General features: G+C 46.9%; 1 long non-coding RNA gene across 1 annotated transcript; it reads left to right on the top strand.

The window, feature by feature from the left end:
* Positions 1-2,004: 2,004 nt before the first annotated feature.
* On the top strand, positions 2,005-4,255 carry LOC138920866 (uncharacterized). The gene is made up of 2 exons (XR_011432792.1): positions 2,005-2,390; positions 3,395-4,255. It is a non-coding gene; the product is annotated as an uncharacterized lncRNA (long non-coding RNA).
* The last annotated feature ends 10,187 nt before the right edge of the window (positions 4,256-14,442 follow it).

A 14,442-nucleotide genomic window follows, 5' to 3' on the forward strand; every position in this document is an offset into this window, starting at 1 on the left:
TGCAGAAGCTGGTGGGAGTGACATGGTGGGGACCACGCCAGTTTGGAAGTTATATTGGGGAGCCGACCAGGGTGAGCCCAAATACCACAGACACCCTGCCCATTGGTGTCCACAGATGCCAGCCCCCTGGAATGCAGCCTTGCCCTGAAGTCCGCTGCTGCGGTGCACAGATGTGGGCCCTCCTCTCTTGGGGGGCCCAGGGGACTGGAGTCCCCGGCCTCATCAGTATCCCGCTACAGACAGGCCCACAGAGGGCCTCCCCTGGGGCTCAGCGCCCCCATTGGTGCTCAGTGCCTTCTAATGCACCCCGTGTCCCTTTGCTCAAATTCAGGCTTCTCCTCTTTGGGACTTGAGCCCCTGAAGCCCTGTCCCCCTTCATCTGGCCCCACTGTGGGCCACGCGGCTTTGTGGCTCCTCTGCCAGGCGGCGGGTCCATCCTATGGGGAACGAGAGCCTGTGTGTGGTGTGCGTGGAGGCAGGAGCAGGCCCCGGGATCCCAGGCAGGGCACAGGGGCTGGGAGGGGCTGATGCCTGCACCTCCGGTCGTCCACTACCTGCCACGGCTCGCCCATGCTGTCACTGTGTCCGCTGGCATTTTAAACAGCAACTAAAAGTGACAAGAGTAACCGCCTTCAAAGTGGGACGTGCCCTTCTGCAGCTCTCACCGCTTGGTTTTGCTGCTCGTGAGTGACGGTCCCTTGGCTGGTTCTTGTCTGTCTGTCGGTGGGGTGGATGTTTGTCTTGCTCGTCCAGCCCTGGAACTTGTCTGCCTGGGTAACACCCTGAGTCATCTATCCGCCAGGCGAGTGACCAGGTGCATGTGGGACGGAGCCCGCGGTCACATACCAGCGGTTCCGGTCTACGAAACACGTGGTCCTCACCAGACTCACTTCCTAGGTGGCCGTGACGAAGTGCCACGGACCGGGCAGCTCTAACAGTGGACATTAATTCTCTCTCCACCTGGAAGCTGGGAGTCTGTGGTGGAGGTGTCCCAGGGCTGGTTCCTCCTGAGGCCTCTGCCCTTGGTGTGCAGACGGCGTCTTCTCCCTGCGTCTGCACACAGCCGTCGCTCTGTGTGTGTGTGTCCTGATCTCCTTTTCTCGCAAGGACACCAGTGCCTACCCCAACAACCCCATCTTACCTTAATCCCCTCTGTAAGGCTCTGTTTTGTTCTGCGCTGCTGGGACTAGGGCTTCAATATGGGAATTTTGAGAGGGACAAAGACTTTCTCTGACCACATGTACTCAGGCTCCTCTGAGAGGGCCCGACCTTGGGCTCCGACCTTGGCCCACTTAGCCCAGCTTTAGCAAGAATCTCGCGTCGCTTTAGGGCAAATCCCCCGTCCTTGGAACCTGATGGCTCTCCATATCTGACCCACTCCTCATGCCCCTGTAGCTGACCTCCTGGCCTGCCCCCAGCCAGAGTCCCGTGAAGGGGCTCAGCCGCACCCCGTCTCCCACAGCCTCCATGTTTCCTCTAGTAATTTCCCGTCCACTGACCCCACTCTGCTCCTTGGACGTAAATCCCCATTTCTCAGGGTTGTTTTCAGAGCTGATCCTGACCTCCCTCCCCCACTGCAAACCCCACTGCAGGGCCCTCCCTTGAATAAAGTTCCTTACCATCTTGACAAGTGTTGTGAATGCCTTTTTCTTTAACAGCGACACGAATCGGCCATCACACCAACATCAGCTCTTTTAATCTGCCAGAGACTTCAAAGGCCTCGCTGACAGGCCCACACTATTTTGAAACCGTTAACACTTTATGAACAAGCGTCTGAACTTCATTTAGTCCTGGGCCGGTCCTGTTTGGTGGACTGTGGGGGACTGGCCGGTGCATATGGACGTGCCCGGTGGGCTCAGAAAAAGACAGCATTTCTGGACACGATTAGACTCAAGATAGCAAAGGCGGCCTGGAGCTTTGGGCTGGTTATCTGAACTGGGCTGAACACACACCCTGTGTGCCACACCCTGTGTCTGGAGCTCTCAAGTCATCTGACTGTCAACCGGGGGCTTGAGGACAGTTTTGAGAGGCCTCACCTCCCTTAATTCTCTCGGGACTCTGAGAGCCCCCTCGGGGAGGTCAGTGTGGCACTCACAGGCAGGGGTCCCACGGGGTCCCGGGGCGGGCTGCTCGGTGGGGACCAGGCCTCTGGGGCTCTGACGGCCGCTCTGTCCACCTGCAGTCTTTCCTGCAGCAGCCCACCTCCAGCCCGTGTCCAGCCCGGCTCCAGCCTGCGTCCAGCCTGGCTCTGAGCTGCCGGCTGACTGACAGGTCCGCAGCCAGGTGCTCCATGTGGCCCAGCTGAGGCCTCCTGCCCTCTGGCAGAGAAATACCCGACAGAGGAAGCCCGTTCCGGAATGTGATGACATGAACGATGCGTCTGTTCTCAGGTGAGCTCCCGGTTCTCGCCCTCGGCTCCTCTCCATGAGTTCAGTGCACTGTCTCCTCTGTCACCGTCTTTTGTGTAGTTTGCGCTCCCTGTTCTTCTCCCTGCAGACCGGGAGCTGGGAGCAGACAGACAAGGCTGTGGTGGGATCCGGGAAAGAGGGCTTCCTCATGGGTGATGGGCAGGCATCTGGGACACTGCTGCAGCCGGCACAGATGACCAGATTGGGCAAGTTCCAGGCTGGGGCAGGCGGACGAGGGCCTCCCAAGATGCAAGCTAACCTTGCAGAAGAACCCTGGGCACAAACACAGGCTCGCTCTGGTCAAGCGTTGCCTGCTGCTCAGGCCTTGTGCCTGGTCCCGAGGTCCAGGGGCTGACGTGCAGTGGTGGAGCCAGGAGCAGGAGGGGAGGGGCAGGGCAGGCCGGCTGAGAAGCAGGTGGATCCCCGTAACCCCTCCTTCACCCCAGCCGAGGTCAGAGGTCTATTCTCCAGGGGGGGCAAGGAGAGCGTCTGGGCCCAGGAGTGCCACAGTTGAGCAGGGCCCCACACGGGACGCACGTGGCTGGGTCCCCACAGGCAGAAAGCTGCATGCAGGGGCCCACCCCTCTTCAGCTCGAGCCCCATCTTCTTCTCCAGACAAGAGATGGGAAGATTCTTCTGTTGAATCTGACCAATCTAGAAGGACAAGGGTCCTGGTCCTGGGGGGTTGCCCAACAAAAGGCCCAGCGAGCTCATCCTACAGCAAGGTTCCACACTGTGAGGCCATGTCGTGTTCAGAGCTTCTGCCCACCCCCCCAACTATACACCTACCTAATGTCTAGGCCCTGCCCAACCGCAGCCCCGCCAGGGACCCTGACCACAGTGCCTTTCCCAGGACCCCAGCAGGGCTGGTGGCAGATTTAAAACATGTCAGCACGTTCTTTCATATCCATCTCTTCAAGAGGTGGCAGTTTACTCCTCAACCCTTGAGAGTGTGTTGATCTTAGCAACTTGATTTTCATGAATAGAATGTGCTGGAAGGGCCCTGTGTGACTCCTGAGATCTGGTCATCAGAAGCCTTGAAGCTTTCTCCTTGGATTGCTCGCTCTGGTGGAAACCAGCTGCCAAGTCGTGAGGACGCCCAAGCAGCCCCGTGGCGAGACCCCTGAGGTGAGGCGCTGAGGCCTCCCACGAACAGCCACATGAGTGCGCCACCCAGCCCCAGTGGAGCCTTCAGACAATGCAGCCCCCGCCAATCTCTTGACTGCAACCTCATGAGAGATCCTGAACCAGAACCACCCAGCAGAGCCACTCCCGAAGCCCGGCCCTCAGAAGCCCTGAGATGCTAAGTGTCCGTTGCTGTTTCAGGCCTCAGGTTTTGGGGTACAGCGTCACACAGCAGCAGGCATCCACTGCCGTCAGCTCTTGGGGAGAGGGGCCCTGTGCCCAGGGACCGTCCCACTGCCCTCTCGGGAGTCTCCACCCCACAGTGGTCACAGTGCCCTTTCCTCACCCGGTGACATCTGCATTGGCCACTTTGCTTTTCACAACTAGACCATGTGTTTTTAAGAATACACACAGGCACACATACACATGTGATAAAACCAGAAGAAAAGCAAGGAAAGGTCAGCAAGAAGATCAGCACGTGGGCTACCGTGGAGGGAACACGTGGTGTCTGAGTCACGTTCTTTATCCTGGGCGGGGTGCGTGCTGTGCTCCTCCGTGTGTCTACCCACATTCCACAGTAAATAAGCATGGCCTGTGTCACTCTCACTGTTTCCTGGACCCCCTTCCCTCCCCTTGCCAATCCCATTCCTCCGCTATCCCCAAATATTTCACACAATGGAATATTTTTCTGGAAAGAAATTAAAACTTTGTCCTCAGGGCCAGCTCTGTGGCTGAGTGGTTAAGTTCGCGCGTTCCGCTTGTCAGGCCACGTTGGGGTGGCGTGCCACATCCCACAACTAGGAGGACCTGCAACTACGATATGCAAGTATGTACAGGGGGGTTTGGGGAGATAAAGCAGAAAAAAAAATGTAGGGGAGGAAGACATCCTCTACCTAAATGTGGACTCGTCTGGCCGGAGAACGAATTAAATTCACATGAGACAGAAAAGCAAGAGAAAATTAAACAAAGCTTTATAAGGAACCATGGCCCGGGGCCTTTCTTCCTGCAGGAAGAAAGGGCACCCAAGAAGTGGGGTGCACAGAGTGGTTCTATACCCCCAAACAGGATATTTCACATACGATTGAAATGTCCCTCCCACAATAGTCACAAGATTGCCCTGTCGGCACAGGGCTTGATGGACACAGCAGGTAGTGGGTCTGCTGTCTCGGTGGGCGTAGCTGGAGGCAAGTCTATTGTCTTGAGGTGGGTGGTCACAGGTGAGTGCAGCAATCAGTTCCTGGCCTAAGGAAAGATGCTTAATCCTTAAGGAAATGCCAACGTTGGGAGAGGGAGGGAAGTCAGTTACAGGAGGTTACCAGACAAGCACAATAAAATGCAGATTTAAGTCCTTGCCTTTGGCATTGATTAAGAGTTTCTAGAGAGAAGGTCATCTCCTTTCTTCTTCCTGGTACAGAGAGGGAGGCACCTTTACAGATAGAGATTTAGTTCTACTTTTTAGTTGCTTTCCTGTCTGCAAAGAAACCAGCCTCATATAGTCCTCATGCCAAAGAGACATATCTTGGGGTGGTCAATTTCGGGTCCCCACAAAAACAAAAACAAACAAACTTTGTTCTCTTGCCTTCTTTATTTATTACCTTCTTTGTTATTTGTGATAAGAGCACTTAACATCCATCTGTGCTCTCGGCCAGTTTTAGGCGCACACTGCAGAGTTATAACTGCGCGCCACGCCGGCCAGATGGGGGCTCTGGGGTGCGTCACCTCGCAGAACTGAACTCTGCCCACTTTGGCTCACACATCCCCATGTTCCCTCTCCCCACAATGGAATATTTTTCAGTAAATTTTTTATTACAACATAACATATTGAAGAAAAATACACACATCATAGGTGACCAGCTTGCTGAGTTTTTATCAAGCAAAAGAACTGTGTCACCACTCAGCTCAAGAAACAGAATGTGTGCTGCCCCACAGGACTCCTAGAGGCCGTCTGGCCGCCCCCTCCGCCCTCCCCCCCCCCACCTGACTGCCTCCCTGGGCCTGGGCTTTTGCAGGGTGGGCATCTTCCTGAGAGCCCCTGCTCTGGATCCCGGGGACTCCCTCACCAGTGGCCAGACTCCCTGAGAACAGGGGCCCGGTCTGTTCTGCTGACCCAGCAGGGTCCTGTGGGGGATCAGAATTGGCCATCCTGAAATGTGTCTCTTTGGCATGAGGATTATTTTGGGCTGGTTACTTTTAAAAACTGCAGACATGGGAGAAGCTCTGAAAAGTAGAAGTTACCCTTTGTTAAGAGACACTTACATTTGTAAAGGAAATCTCCATCTGTAAAGGTGTCTCCCTCTCTATCCCAGGAAGAAGGGGGATGACCTTATCTCTAGAAACTCTTATCAGTGTGGAAGGCAAGGACTTAACCCTGCGTAATAACCTGACTCTTGTTTACTGTACTTGTCTGGTAATCTCCCGTAACTGACTCCCCCCATCCCAACATCCCCCTTTGTAGCTGAAGATGGTATTTGAGATGAGAACCTCTGCCATTTTGGCAAGTTACCCAGTTTTCTGAGTCTCTCCCACGTATACATGTTACAAAGCTTTGTTTGATTTTCTCCTGTTATTCTGTCTCATGTGAATTTAATTTGGAGCTCAGCCAGAAGGACCTAGTGTGGGAAGAGGAAATGTCTTCCTCCCCTACAATTTGGCAACTTGGACGGGATAAAAATTCACTGGCTAGACACTGCTCGCTCCTGGACTGCTGCAGCTGAGAGATCCTGGACCCCTGACAAGAGCTGGCAGGAGGTAAGAGTTCTTTCCACATCAGTCTCCCAGATCTCTGCCTGCAGGGTCGAGTGGAAGCGAGAGTGGTGAGTTTTTTTGCTTTTCTAAATTTACATTAGGAGAAAATGTTGGTGAAGCTAGTTTCTTGGGCTCAGTGACCCTAGGATTTGGTTGAGTACTCACTGGTTGTAGATCCTTTTCCTCCCAGAGATAGTATTTTTCCTTCTCTCTGTCTTTTTTTGTCATTTGTCATAAGATATGGGCATCTCTATAAGCCTGTTTTCTGGGAATATGAGCGTGACATGGAATCTGTTGCTAAGGGCATCTTGGAAGCCAAAAAGCCCACAAATTTGGCAGGCATGTTTCAAGCAGTTAAGAGCCATTGGGGTGCTCATCACCTTAAGAAGTCTCCTGTGAAAGGATGACTTGGTCACAGAATGGGGCAGATGATGTCGATGCAAATAATCCATAAGCAATCTATAAGTGAAAATTGGGGTGAGTTTATTCTGAGCCAAGTGTGAAGACCATATAGCCCAGGGCTTTCCTTCCCCAAGGGAGGAAGGGCACCAAAGAAGTGGGGTACACAGAGTGGTTATATACCCTCAAAGAGCGTGTTTCACATATGATTGAAGTGTCCCTTTTACAGTAGTCACGAGACTGCCCTGTTGGCACAGTGATTAGTGGACACAGTAGGTAGTAGGTCTGCTGTCTCAGTGCACACAGCAGGGTGGCAGGTCTGCTGTCTTGAGCTGGGTGATCACAGGTGAGTGCAGCAATCAGTTCCTAGCCTACGGACAGATGCTTATCCTTAAGGAAATGCCAATGTGGGGGAAGTTGCACCTTTATCTTAAGGCCACTTGTTCTTGTCTTTGGGACACAGCAAATGTTTAAGCAGATATACAATGCACGCTCATTGGCCATGTCAGGCCCTTTTGGAAAAAGCAGGTCAAGCCGAATTAGGTTTACACCAAATGGCTTCCTCATATCCTCCAACATATCCTATTGCTTGCCATTTGTTTGTCAATTACACGAGTCCCCCACCAACTTCAAGAAAATGTCCATGCAACGACGAGGTACTCTGTAAAGCACACATAATCCCCAACCCTGCGGCACCTCCCTCCTAGGTATTATTCTGGCTCCAAGGGACCCAAGTCACAGCTAAAGCTGTTAATGTGCGTATCAGATGAGGTTTGTTCTTTTGTCTTGCTCTGTGTCTTGAGAGCTTGGCTTTGTGACCTTTCTGGTCTCTGCCATCGAGAGGATGCATGTACTGGCAGGCATCTTGGTGGATGGTTGAGTAGACTGGGGTTCCGGGACCCATTCTCTTTGTCCAGCTGTGTCAGCTTTCAGGGGATTTTGTCATAAGGGGTCCCAGTTGCTTTCATAAGGGGCCTTTGTCATCTCAATCTTCATTGTTTGCTGTGTAATGGAGGCCTTCGCTTTCTTAGACTATTTTTGGGAGTGAACTTTTTGGATCTCTTTTGGGGATGCTTCTTGCGTCCATGGTTAAGCTTATTGGTGTGAGTCACCGCTAAGATCCTACTCGTCAATGTGGCCAGATGATGGATTGTTTAAATTGGAAAAACTTCTAAATTGGGGAAAAAACTTGTGAGAGATCTCATCATAATTTTTATTGGTACCCATGAAAAGCCCAAATTAAGAAAGAAATACAAAAAAACAAAGAATAATGACTAGCCTTAAGACCCTAACTTGGGCTGCAATTGAGTTGAGAAAACGTAAAAGTGTAAGTGTTGATAAGATTATCAAGGTTGGAATGTTTGAGCTGATTTTATGTAAAGAGGTTATATCAACTTTGCCTGAGTATATTTTAAAATGTCTGGCTTGTAATTCCTCCCCCATCCAATATTATGAGACCAAGACCTATTGATAAAGCCCCAATGAAAGCTATGATGGAGTTTAGATGAAATTTTGTAGAAAAATTAATATATTTATGGGCTTTTATGAGAAGTGATTGCATCTCTTTTTGCCTGATTGTGTAAAAGATTGTATTATGGGGATAGACATTGTGTCTCACTGGGGAATGTTTCCCCTGCCTGATTGTAAGACGTCTAAAGGTGCCATACATTGTCCTGAGAGTTCTAGAACATACAAATCTTTGATTCAACTCTTAAGTTAAAAAAATTTCCCTGATATAAAGAAGCCATTGGAAGGGTGTAGCTTAGCGGGGGTGGGTCAGCCTCTTTTTTTGTCATTCAGGCTGTAATCTAGCTCTTCAGGCAACTGGAAGCACCTGCCTTTGTCTTGCAAATCTCTGCAAGGCCACAGGGACAGCTCTAGAAGGCAGTTCAAAATCCACCTGTCTTTTGCCAACCCCAGGGCCTCCTCTGCTCCTCCCAAAATGCTCCTGGATATTAATTGTGACAAAAGACATTAGAAACCGATAAGGCAAATATGCCCCAGAAACTCCCTCTTGAAGAAAACTTGACTGCTTTCTCTGTGTCTTTACGACGTAAATTTTCTGCTCCCATCTTCTCTAGGACCTCAGAGCCGTTCTTTGAAATGCAAATGTTTCTCAGAAACTAGCTAGTTTTGTATGGCACCTGATTCATAACAAAAATTTAAGGTCTCTGTCTGTGTCTACCTGTGTGTTTATATGTATCAATATGTGTGTTATATATGTGTGATATTTTACCTCCGGATGGTATGGCCCAAATGAAGGCTCTGTTTAACTGACTTAAAGTAAGCGCTTACATGTCTTTCAAGTTAAGGTGATATGAAATAATCTTTGGTGAATGAAAGCTTGTTTAAGTTTGTTGGTTTGATGAAAATGGACATGTCCTTAGAGGTATCAGCATTGGATATGATGCAGACATGCAGCCTGGGTTCACTAGTTAAAAAAAAAGAAGCTCCAGTTATCCTTGTTACAAATTTCTCAGCATAATAACTTAGAATGATAGCTAATTTTGTCTAATGTCTCACGACATTTTCATGGGCAATCCAAACATAATTGTTAGGAATAAACAATTTAGATGTAAATGAGATAAGAGTTTAAACTTTTAGCAATAACTATATTTTATGATATGTATTTAAGGTAACTTCCAAAATCTCTTTGGTAATTGGAAACTTTGAAGCTTTGCTAGGTTAATTTAAATGGTGAAAATTCATTGAGCTTCTAGACAATTTCCAAATAAGAGAAAATATTAGACACTAGTTATTAAATGTAGGTTTACCTACTTTTGGCTTCTTATAACAAAGAAATTAAAGCGTTTTGGTCCATTGGTAAGCATGTTGTGTTGTATTAAAAGATTGTACCATAAAGTAACATGTTTCTAAAGTTATAAAGAGTATTTATAAACTTGCCAAGCCACAGAATGCTAATGTAAATAATGTAATGTAAATGTTAATGTAAAAGAAAGTTTATAATTGCTTACTTCATTTTTACTTAGAAATTAAGGTTTCTAACTTCTAAGAGTTACAAATTCTAATATGCAATTAAAGCTATTAGAAATTACTAAGGAAAATATGTTTGTATTCAAGGAAACTAAGATATATGTTTTCAGTAAAGAAGGTATAAAGATTGGAAATATGTTTGTTTGCTGGTTAAGAAAGATAAATTTGTCCTAAAGTACCAGGAAAAAAAAAAAGGAGGCATGGGACAAATTTTGAATGTAAAAAGAAAGTTACAGAATGTTTGTGAAAGAGAAATTCTGAAGAGTTTTTGTGCATGGCCAAGTTGGCCAAAATCAAAATGAATTTAATTAAGTAAATGAGTTTTAATATCAAAAGTAAGCTGGTGCAACATTAGAATTTGGTGTTTTCCCTTCTCTTAAAAGGATAATTTTCTTGAACTTTTAGTCTGCTCTTGCTAAAGAGATTAGGAAAGCGTTTTGAGTAGTCTACCAGAAGGGTAAGGAATTTTGTGTTTTATCAAAATACATTTCCTATATTGTTTTAATCAGATCTCTAATCACAGATGCTAAGGCTTTTCTTACACCTGTTTAATTCTGTGCATTCACCCAAAATTCTTTAACTGTCACCACGCTTAAAGGGATAACTAAGCATTGTTTCATAGGGACCTATGATATCATGTGGATAAATGTTATTGATGTAAGTGTTTCAAAAATTATACAACATTCTTAAAATCCTGATTTGTCCTCATTGTCAGTCAAAATTTTAGTTGTTATTCTAAAGTGTTGTATGTCACAGAAATAACCAAGTTTCTTTGTCAATTGCCATTTTTAAGTCTTTCATTGTATACAGACAGTTATTGTTTTGTTCTGACGCTTTTGCAAATATATTTCATCTTCAAAGAGATTCATGGAATTCAGGTTTCTGATAAACTTTCAGATTATAAAACTGAACTGGGTAAGACATTACAGAATTCTAATGGGGAAACCGGTGATCCCAGAAAACTGCCAACAGGAGGTTAACACCAAGAATCAATTACACAGGACTGATGAGGATGATTGTAATTTTATGACTTTTTGTTTAAAACATTGCTGATTTTTAAAAATGTTTTGGTTTTTTTTTTCAGATTCAAGGAAAACTTTTTCTCTTAAGCTAACTATGACTTATAGCAATTTGGTAAATTATACCTTTGTAAGCTAAATGAAAACATTTATTTATTTTTCTCCCTACCTGATCCCTCCAGGATTTGGAAACTCCTAGTGAGTGTTGTTATTTTCACAGCAATATAGTTATTTGCATAAGTTCAATAAGAATCTGTTCTCCTTATAACAGGACACAATTGGAAACATTGGTTATCTTACTGAAACTTTGACTGGAATGTCATATTTGAGAGAAACAGGCACAAACTCAAATATAACCAGACAGCTTTTGAGAAACAAAGATTGGACTTTATGGAATAAAGCCACTTGGAAATATTGGCTTGGTACCTTGTTTCCTAGCAACCTTATGGGTAAGTAAGGAAGGTCACTTATCTGGCAAGTGCAAGGAACCTCAATATTTTGGGGAACCTCAAGAGAAGAGAGAAATTCACCCAAATCTATAGATATTACAGGCAAAGTCTGATGACAAAATTCTTGGCTTGGCTTTCCTGGCCTGAAGAGGCCTTTAAAGTTCAATCTGAGATTCCTTATAAAAAGTTCCAACAAAGCAGATTTAAAAGAGCCTATATGATTAATTGCTATTCTTGCTGTATTTATGTAAATAATTGGGCCAAGTTTATTGAAAGTAAACTCATTTTACAAAGCAGTTAGTCTTAATTTAGCCATCTTCAGTAAAAATGAGGGTGGTTTTAGAGAGAAAAATTCTGTTTCAGTAGAAACCATATTATACATTTGTGGATATTAGATCTTACTTGTGTTAATTGTCTTTGAGGTTTTTGTTTTATATCTGTTATCTAGACTAGATCTTGAATTCTTCTAGTATCCTGAAGTATCTGGCTATAGATTTCCAAACTAATGTTTTCAATTTTTCCCATTTTCATTTGAAATCACTGAGAACTGAAACCACCCTTGCTCCTGAAGCCTTGCAAACTGAAACGGGATAACTTGATATAAACTTTGTAAAGCTCACCACGATAGCATGCCTGTTGCTATGTGAGCCACTCACCAGGATCCCTGAATACCCCATGACATCATCAGAGGCATTTCAAGCTGCAAAAGATGCTTTGATCCTGACATCTAGAAATCTTCTTGATTGGCTATCTCCTGGGCTCAGAAACTGGTTTATAATTTGCTGCAACCATTAAGTTTCTTTTTCTTTTTCTTTTGACAAATAGAAATGGCAAGCAATAGGATATATTGGAGCATATGAGGAAACCACTTGGTGTAAACCTAATTCGGCCTGACTTTGTTTTTCCAAAAGGGCCTGACATGGCCATTGAGCATGCATTGTATGTCTGCTTTAAACATTTGTTGTGTCCCAAAGACAAGAACAAATGACCTTAAGATAAAGGTGCAACTCCCTCCCCCCCTCCCCCCGCCCCCCCCCCCCCCCACCGCCCTGCCCATGGCATTTCCTCAGGGATAAGCACCTTTCCTTAGGCTAGGAACTGTTTGCTGCACTCACTTGTGACCACCAGCTTACCTGTGACCACCCAGCTCAAGACAACAGACCTGCCACCCTGATGTGTTCACCAAGACAGCGACCTACCTGCTGTGTCCATCAATCGCTATGCTGACAGATCAGTCTAGTGACTATTGTAAAAGGGACATTTCAATCCTACGTGAAACATGCTCTTTTGGGGTATATAACCACTCTGTGCACCCCACTTCTTTGGACCCGGGCTACATGGTCCTCACATTTGGCTCAGAATAAACTCACCCCAATTTTCATTTATAGATTGGTTATGGATTATTTGTGTTGACATTTCCCATAGAAATGCTTCTTATTAAATACCTGATTGCTTGCTTCCACAATATAGGCCTAACTTTGGGAGCCCACCTGCATTACCACCTTCTAAAATAAGTTTAGCTGGATAGATCTGTTCTCAAGACTCAGAAATGTGTTCGGTGAGATAGGACAATCTACCCCTGAGCTTCTGGACAATGAAAATTCTCAAAGCTTTGAAGGACTGTGAAACTTCTTAAAGTTTCAAAGGCAGGACAGTGGGGGATCAGAATTGACCACCCCAAAATATGTCTCTTTGGCATGAGGATTATTTTGGGCTGGTTACTTTTAAAAACTGCAGACATGGGAGAAGCTCTGAAAAGTAGAATTTACTTACCCTTTGTTAAGAGACATTTACATTTGTAAGGGAAAACTCCATCTGTAAAGTGTCTCCCTCTCCGTACCAGGAAGAAGGAGGGATGACCTTATCTCTAGAAACTCTTAATGTGGAAGGCAAGGACTTACATCTGCATAATAACCTTCCTCTTGTTTACTGTGCTCTTCTGGAAATCTCCCATAACTGACTCCCCCACCCCAACATCCTCCTTTGTCTTTAGCTGAAGATGGTATTTAAGATGAGAGCCTCCACCATTTTGGCAAGTTGCTCAGTTTTCCTGAGTCTCTCCCATGTATACATGTTATAAAGCTTTGTTTGATTTTCTCCTGTTATTCTGTCTCATGTGAATTTAATTCGTAGCCCAGCCCGAAGGACCCAGAGGGTAGAGGAGATGTCTTCCTCCCCTACAGTCCCTACTCCTGATGCACCTCGCTCAGGGGAGGGGCTCCATCAATCCCTCTGACTGATCCATTGACCATCCAAGGTGGAGGCCACTGTCCTGACCCAGGTCCCTACCCCTACACGCTACTGGGGGTGCAAGACTTTTCCAAGTGTCCAGCAAGTATTTACTGAAGTAACGAATAAATGAATGCTGCTTAGTTTTCCTCTTAATTCCACTGGGCTCTCAATCAACCAGCAGTCCCCTCTCAGTGAAACTGAGACAGGAAACAGCCTACTGAGACAAGGCCATCTGCGAGGCCCCTGACCTGACAAGATAAGGTGCCTAACCAATGGGCAAGCTAGGACAATCAGATAGAAGCCACCAAGATCCACACTCAGCAGCCTTCGGACTTTCCTGGGCTCACGCATCTGCCCTGGCACCCAAGAATCCACTGAAGGTGACCCTAGCCCTATTAGCAGTAAAAATCACACCCGGGGAGGTGGAGAGCTGGCATGCTAATGATACATGCCACACATGCAGTGGCGTGTGGAACAGCAGCGCAGGCGGCACCACAACCCCGCCTCTACAGCCATGACAGGCCCTCCTCCCAGCCTTTGCCTAATAAAAGCCCCATAGCCCTGCTCCCTAGGGAGCCGGTCACCTGCCCCTTTCCTTTCCCCACGGCTCCCTTGTGCCTCTCCTGGGCACAAGCTAATAAACGTTTACTTTTCTACTCCCGTTTGTGGTCTCTCTTGATTTCCATCCTGGGGGACAATAAGAACCCAGTGTGCCGGTAAGAGACCCTCGGCTGAAGCCTGAAGGCTGTCACCGTCACTGCGTGTCCTGAATGGTGGGAGCGCTCCCGCAACGAACTTCTTGAAAAACAAAGTTAAAACAGACGCGGGTCTAGAATTACAAATTCTGCCCAAGTGCGTGCTGGGTAAGCAGCGATCCGCCCAGGGATGTGTTTGTTTGTGCGCCCATCCCCGCCTCAGCCCTCCCTCGGGTCCGGTTACAACACGGTCTAGACATTGTCAATGTTTTTGAGAAGCTTTGCTACAGGTTGTATTCAACAGCACGTGGACGATTACGAAATGGACTCTCCACAAACGTGACGCCCTTGTTGCCCTGAACCGGTTCAGAAACTT

The sequence above is a fragment of the Equus caballus genome, chromosome 26, assembly GCF_041296265.1.
Source record: "Equus caballus isolate H_3958 breed thoroughbred chromosome 26, TB-T2T, whole genome shotgun sequence".
Classification (NCBI taxonomy): domain Eukaryota; kingdom Metazoa; phylum Chordata; class Mammalia; order Perissodactyla; family Equidae; genus Equus; species Equus caballus.